The 8,044-nt window shown below is 45.2% G+C and overlaps 1 protein-coding gene across 1 annotated transcript in view; it reads right to left on the minus strand.

Annotated features, from left to right (window-relative positions):
* AKT1 (AKT serine/threonine kinase 1) overlaps positions 1 to 7,297 on the minus strand; it is a 98,402-nt gene extending 91,105 nt beyond the window's left edge. The window contains exon 1 of the mRNA XM_035893690.1: positions 7,286 to 7,297. The gene's annotated coding sequence lies outside the window, so the exon portion shown is untranslated. The remainder of the gene's footprint in view (positions 1 to 7,285) is intronic.
* Positions 7,298 to 8,044: the final 747 nt, after the last annotated feature.

Below are 8,044 nucleotides of genomic sequence, written 5' to 3' on the forward strand. Positions count from 1 at the left end.
CCCCGGGCGGCGGCGGCGGGGTCGCTCGTCCCCGTGAGCGCCCCGGCCCTTGACCCCGGGCGTTTGGGACGCCGTGCCCCGCGAGGTGATGTGGCCTCTCCTGACTCGGCCCTGCGGGAAGTCGCCAGCGTTGGGAGCCTGGTGCCCGGCGTGTGGACAATTTACCCCAAAAAACAGGGGCCCGACGGCGCCGTAGGGCTGAGGCCCGGGAAGCCCGCGGCATTTCAACCTCTGGGAAGGGCCCGGCCCCCATAAACCTCCTGGGGTGCCCCCAGCAAGCTTCCCCAAAAGCGTGGGGTGCCAGTCCGCTCGCCCTGCCCTCAGAGCTTTCCCTTGCGCCTGTGGAACACTGATGGATTAAATAATTCGGTATCACGCCGTGGCGGAGGGGCTGGGGCGGTGAGCCTGGGTGCTGCTCGCCCTGCTCTGGCAGCAGGAACGGCTCGAAACATCACAAGTTACTTGGACTATTGCTTACAGGGCAGCAATATTTTGTAAGAGTTTTAAGAGCCGTTCTGCTCTGAAAGATGATGTTGTGGAAATGGCTTTGACAGATTTATTATTTCTCCTCACTTCCAGTATCAAACTTTTCCCTCTTTGGTCATTAAGGGATTTTGTTTGTTTTCTAATTGACAGTGCCATAAACGCTAACTGGGCTGTAAGAATTGATTGGATTTGTATAGAAACGTACGATCACTGATGATCGCATTTCTGCAATCGGAAGCTAGCTGGAATTTCGAAAACAACACAGCTTCTCACCACTTCGCACTGTTAACTACGTAAAGGCGCATAAAAATGCATTTACGCTGGCAGCGAACCTCTTTGATACAAGAGGCTTTTCTGCCACGTGGTTTGAAGGACTGTACACGTTTAGTGAAATTCACTTTCTTCCATTTCGATCAACTAGGTCTGTCTAATCATACCCGTCATGAGGGTTCCTGAGCGTCAAATGGATCGCTGGATTTTGGGTACACCAGTGTGCTAGAAGAGCCAACGATGAGACAGAGGAGGAAAGGCTTCGCTCTTCTTCATGGCGGAGGGAGACAGAGCAAAGCCTCCTTTCCCACCGAGGAACAGACCAGTTCCTCCTGGCAGAGCTGCTACGCCAGCGTGGTATTTCCTATGGCTCTCCTTTAGGTTTACTGGGGCATGTTTCAGCACAGTTTTTAAAATGTACCATTCAGGCAACTTAGTGGAATAAGCAGGCCCAGTTACCTAGTTTAAGGTCAGATCCTCATCTGCTGCGGTCAGTGGAAAGATTTCTGTTGATATCTGGGCAGAATGAAATGGCTGTGAGAAATTTCTAAGATGCAAAGGTAATGGAAAGGAAAAATCTGGGTCTGTGATCACATTTCGACCTACCGTGCATTACATTCAGAATATTTAGTGTACGTTAAAATGTAGGTAGGCATTAAAGATATAATTAAAATTAAATTAATCATCAGTGTGCAAAACTTGCAGGCAGCTCTGTGGACATGTGTAAGTTCAACAAAAACAAGAAGAAAATTCATTTATGAACTAATTTTGAGTCTTGAGACTGCAATTCCACCTAGCAGTAAAGAGTGTGCGTAAGTACAGGAGTTCACAGGCTGTAGGGTGATCTCTGGTAATAGATCTGACTGCAGGAGAGCTTTCTTGCCTTCCTGCCAAACCCCGTCCTGATTGATAAGCTCCCAGGCTGCGCGGTGAGCAAGGTCATTAGGACTTCCCCCTGCAAATGAAACAGCAGCTTAAAAAATAAGGTCACACGGTAAACATGGTTTTCTGTCCTGAAGAGAAGAAAATAAACCTCCGTTGTTTGCTAGAGAGGAAGTACAATTAAAAAAAAAAAAAAAAGACATTTCAGCACGAACAGATTGTTTAGATTTGCCGACTGTTGATTTACCGTGATGAAAGACAGGCCCAAACTAGAAAGTTTGGATCCTGATCTGGATCTGACATTCCCCAAATTTGAGGGGGAAGTGTGATTCAGAGTCTGGAGTAAGGGCTTATCTCTCAAACAGGGCAAAGTACTGTGAATAAAAATATCCAGGTAAAGTAGGAAGTGCCTGGTCTGCGACAACAAGAGTGACTTTGTATCAACAATGAACAACAGCAGGCTTTTTTTTTTTTTCTCTCAGGGAACAATGAAATCACTCAAGAATTGTTATAAATGCAAACAATGTGGGTTTTATCACTCAGTTATCATCAACGGGATTATAGTCTATAAACCCTAATTTTCAGGGAAGTCCCTAGATTTCCCTGAGCGCTTCCTCAAATTTCACATCTGTTGACTCTAGTTTATTAAGTGCTTCAGGATACAGCGCATCAACTGTTCCTTGGTATTATATTATCCGAAAATACTGAACGTAGGAGTTAGCGGCAAAGGATGGTTGATTGCCAGACAGTGTATCAGTGCCACACCAGAAGAGCAGGCGCTCCTGTTCTCATCCATTTTTAACACATACATAGGTAAAAAGTAATTTGATGTAACTTTTTAAAGTTATTTATAACATTGAAATTATGCAGCTTTGGATAAAAATGTGTTTTAGCCGGTCAGGCATAAGAAGCAAGACTAGCACAGTAAGATGAAGTGGAATTATTGAGTTAACCCCCAGCAGAACAAGTTCTGGTCCGTGATTGCAAGTAATGACAGCACCTTTATGGGCCAGCAGTGAATTTAAAAGGTGGGCTGTACTCCAAGGTACTCAAAGGGAACGATGCTAGGACATCCTGTTGGAATTACAGCCCTAGTAGCTCAGTCTAGGCATTAGCAGCTTTTAAACAAACAACTCAACTTTGGTCGCAGACAAAAATCTAGCTCAACAAAAATAGAAATTAAAAGTGCATTTTGCAGTGCCAAATGCCATAAATATAGTTGTGCTTCTAAAATCAAACGAATCCAGCGTTTGAAGGTGTCTTTCTCAATAGCAAAGCAATAGCAGGCTATCTGGAAAAAATAATAAATGTAGTCATACTGAAACGTTGTCATTTTGCTTTTCAGAAATTCACCTTGGGAATAAACAAATGTATGATTTCGTTTGTACTTCGATGAATTTCCTACAAGACTAAGTGTCAGCGAAGGAGCAGCAAACTGCATGATGCCTGTTTGCTGAAGCATTTTTTGGGACCTCTTCCCAGTGGCTCGCTAAAAGCCCTGGGAGAGGTCGGACAGGAGACCTAGGTTTGGTTTCCAGCTTCTGTTCCTGCTCGCCAGGGTGCTAAAGCTGGAGAGCCCTGGGACGGCAGGGTGCCTTCTCCAGCTGGAGCGGGAGGAAGAAGGCATGCTTCACCATCCCGCAAAGAGCTTTTCCGGCTGAGTCACGAACGGTGTTGACGAACTCCAAAGCGAGGGCCGTACAGTCCTCTTTGCCGGGAATAATGATAGCTGTGACACGGGGCAGCAAACGCGCTATGGGGAATTTGGTACATAAACAGGAACCGAATTGGTTTGCATAGAAAATGCGCTAGTTAGATATAGAACGTACAAAAATAGCAAATATATCAGTCCTGTCCCATACACCACCGCAGTTGCTTTTGTTGTTAGAGTAATAACCGCAAGTCCCAGTGTAGACCAGGCATCGCTAGGCGCTGTAGAGACACGTCGGAAGACACGGTCTGTGATCTGAAGGAACCGAGGTCTACTTCAAACTGCTGCTTTTCCCCCTTGCTTAGCATGTCACGAATTCTTAGTTCTTGGAAGATACCTGAAAATGCTGAAATTCCTAAAGTAGCATGTCACGAATTCTTCGTTCTTGGAAGATACCTGAAAATGCTGAAATTCCAATGATCTGTGCGAGGAAACGCCACGACCTTAATTACAGTCAGAAAGGCAAATCCTCTGGGACGGAAATACTAAAGTTATATACATGTATTAAAGTACAAAATTCCAGGTTCCTGTTGCATTCCCAGCTCTCACACACCCAACGCTGATCATGCTGTTCACCTCAAACTGCAGAGCACAATGTGGGCATTTAACTGGGGTGCAGTATCAGTGATTGATCATGCCTGCAGATCCCCATGGGGAAGGAGCAGCGGCTGCGCTGCTGGCCAGGCACAGCAATGGGTTCTTGGGGCACTGGCTGTGGCTGTGCTGAGCTCCAGGCGAAAGCCAGCGCAGAGCAGGTCAGTCTTCCTCATGATGCTGCGCCAGGGCAGGTTTAGGCTAGACATTAGGAAAAACTTCTTCGCCGAAAGGGTTGTCAGGCTCTGGAATGGGCTGCCCAGGGAGGTGGTAGAGTCCTCATCACTGGAGGTATTTAAAAGAAGGATAGATGAGGTGCTTAGGGACATGGCTTAGTGGTGGGATGGCAGGGTTAGGGTAACGGTTGGACTGGATGATCTTAAAGGTCTTTTCCAACCAAAGTGATTCTATGATTCTATGATTCTATGATTCTATGATTCTATTCTATGATGTCTGCAGTTCCCTTGAGATCAAGACCTGTAATCAAGCTGTTAAGGTTTTAGGCATTATGGTGACAGAGGCTTCCTAGATCCTTTAAAATGTATGTACATACGACATTTATCCAGTGGACTGGCAGGTTTTTTTATTATTTGTATATTAAGACTAGAAGAGGAGGTATTGGCTTGAATTTCTTCAGTGCATTTTTAATGGCATCTGCATGCACACAAAAATTTGCTACCCTTTGAATCACCTCCTCAAAACTGTACAGTTTGGAAACTTTTAAGGGCAGAAGTGACCATTTCAGCATCATTCTGGTCTGACCCTCTGGCTACTGCAGCCGTAAAATTGCACTTAGTGATGTCTTCATCTGTATTCAGACCTCATAGGTAAAAGAGATGACACTACCATGAATAAAAGCAGGAAAAGAGAGGAAAGATAAATCCGTATCTTTGGTGCTCTCTTTGCTTCAGAGCCCTGCTGCGTCCTCGTTTCTGCAGTCACACTGATCAGACACCAAGCAAAAAGCAATGGCTTATGGAGCAACAAGGGAGAAGAGTTTCTGCTCTATTTATAAAACAAGAAGCAGTCCTATGAAAGGAGAGCCCCCATAGTAATTTATATATTATATAAATATTTGTAGATATATTTTTTTCTGTTAGAGCTTCTCTCTCCTGTAGTTCTTTGATGTCTAATCAGGTTTGAGCTCATACTACCACTCGCCTTCAGTGAAATCACTGAGGTCTCCTTTTCTGCTTGACTTCTTATTGCCACAAAACTTCCAAGTGCTTTTACTAGCCTTTGGCTAAATCTACGCCGGCTTTGTTAGCTGCGCCTACAGGTAGGCTTGTGGCTGGGGCACCCTGTGGCCAGAGCGAGTTATGTCCATCCTGCTTTGAGGGGCAAGGCTCCTCTCCAAGCCTGAACCCTCTTCTTCACCCCCGGACCTGAAGGTTCCTGTGGGCAACAAGCTGAGATGCGCTCGGTCTGCATGAGCAGCAGTGGCCCTAGAGGAATGCTTTTCTGGAGTGATTCAGCTGCTGTCAAGGAGCCCGTCTCTGCACTGAAGGTGTTTCAGCGAAGTGGGGGTGCTTCGGGCTAGCTGTAACGGGGTCCCAGGGACTGCATGCCCAGTGGTGGCCAGAGTTCACGTGAAATGGTCTGGACGATGCCACTGCTCTAGGTTCACTGGAAGGGAGCCCAGTTCATGCACTCCCAGACTGGTCCATGATACAAACCAAAGCACAGTAAGTCAGCATGATCAGGAGATTTGCTTCAAAAGCACGGTCCTGATTCACACATGCTAATGTAGATGCAGGCATTGAAAACGTTGCTGCCACATGAGCTGGTGGTATCCAGACGTTAAGAAGATATCGGGAAGAAGAAGGAGTTTAAGAAGATACTAGGAATAAAAATCAGGCACAAACACTGCAAAATTCAGGCTAAAAACCCCTGCATGTGTGCTGATATAACAAGAACCTATTCGGTTGCTCTCCTCACCCCACACCTCACCATACTCAGTACCTAATAGTGGTTTTCTCGGACCTCGAGTCTGCAAACATTGCCTGTCTGCTGAGCTTCCCATCCCAGCCTTGGACAGCATGGCTCATGCATTAAGCTGGGTCTACTCAGAGCCTGCATATAACAGGGCCATCCCTTTGGGGCTGAGAGGGACAGGCCCTACCTCTTGGCATGTCCGTGTCCAGTGCCGAGCTCAGTCTCTGCAGGAGCTTCTTGGTGCTCGTCTGACATACACGCTAAATATTAAAAAAAATAAAGGTAACTGTGAAAGAAATCAACCTGTTGACCTCCCTTGCGGTCTTCACTTCCCTCAGCCTTGTCATCTGCATTTGGCTGGAGAACTAACTGCTCCTTGGCCAGATACTCGTTGCCAGCCTGGAGGGAATTCAGGTCTACTATATTTTTCTGCCGCATCCAGCCTGGCTCTCACACAACATTCCCGCTGCAGCCCCTGAGCCTGCCAGGACACGCTGGAAGTTGTAGAAAATGATGTCACCAAATGGGCAGGGCTTCTTCGCCACCGATAACATCTCAGCAGATGTCCTCCAAATGTGCTCATGGTTCTTCCCATTATAGCATCTTTATTTTCCACTTACCTTTCACCATCCCACCTTTTAAGAGTAACCTCTTTGCTAAAGACTATTTATACAGAACAATAGAAAAGAGCTTTGCTGCAGTTGTTTTAAGTGGGTTTTATTTATTCTGGGGCAGGAAAACATTGCAATTCAGTAAAACACCAGCACTCAGATACTTCAAAGCATATAGGTAGCAGACTTCCACTGGAAAGGTTTATGATTTTCCCTTGTTCGTTTACCCTCTTCCAAAATAAAATAAGGAATCAACAAAGCTGCTACACTGCATACCTTACGCAGGCACCCCTGTGATCCCATTACTTATAATCTCTTCCCCATAAATCCTGCAGGTTTTACTCCCGCCTACTGCATCTCATCCCTATTTAGAAAATCAGATCTACCCCAGGGTACCCTTCTGGACGTGTAGAGTTCCACTGAAATCAGCAGGGATCTGTTTAAGGACATGCCTGCAGAGAGTATCTGTTATGCTATATTTACACAGTACCCAGCATAATAGGACATGAAACCTGATTAAAGCCTCCAAACGCTACTGCCATGGAAATCAGTCTTGTTATTGACTCAACATGTCTGAATTTAGATGGAAGAGGGCTACTTTCAATTCCCAATTCTTTTATAGACTCTCTGCATAACCTAGCCAAGTCATTTAATCTCCATACCTCAGACACTCCTGTATTTAATGCAGAGAGAGTCAATCATTGATTAATTCCCTTCCCCCAGCCCCTTCTCTGGTTTTTGATTATAGGTTCCCTGGGGCAGACATTGCCTCTTGTGGGGTGCCAGGACAGCGCACAGCACCGGGGAGCTCTGGCAATCCTATAAATGATAGAATAATAATCATGTTCAGTAGCACAGAAGCAGCTGTGATTGCCCTAATATTTGTCCTCATAGAGTCATTTTTAAATTGAAAGCACACCTGGGACGATTCGGTTCCAGAAGAGGTTCAACCTGATCCTGGGAAAACGACAGCCCCAGAGTAACCTGAGCTACAGCATTGCCTTTAACAAAGTAAGAAAAGGTAAAATGAAGAGAGTCATAGATTTTTCACTAAATGTAAAGCAAGATGGATGGATTCAAACCTTAAATAAAATACCGTCAGCCACACAGCTTTCCCTCTTCATGAGAACAGATGTGGAAAGCTATTATTGTAATTTGCAAATAATGTTACCCCCTTTATGTGTGTCATTGGAGCTTTTTAATGACACGTCTTCAGCTAGACAGTTTCTTATGTAACACTGTTATTCTGTTTTTATTTCAGGCATAGTTGTTCAGTGATGGCTTTCCATGTATAGGTTGTATTAACAAATAGCCATCAGTTGCGCAGCTAGTTACCTCTCAAAAAAATGACTATTTTTGAAATCATGAAGGTGTTTCCTAGGTTAGAATATCTGCCAAAAGTTAAGCCGAGGAGCAAGCCCTGCAGGTATGCCATACAACTTGCACAGGCGACCATTACTAATACAAATCACTTCCATTAAAATTGGCACGTGAGCTAATAAATAGTACGTTGATTGATAAACAAGACCTTGCTCGTTTTATCCAGGCATTTGTT

Source organism: Egretta garzetta, unplaced genomic scaffold (assembly GCF_000687185.1).
Source record: "Egretta garzetta isolate BGI_Z169 unplaced genomic scaffold, ASM68718v1 scaffold185, whole genome shotgun sequence".
NCBI lineage: Eukaryota > Metazoa > Chordata > Aves > Pelecaniformes > Ardeidae > Egretta > Egretta garzetta.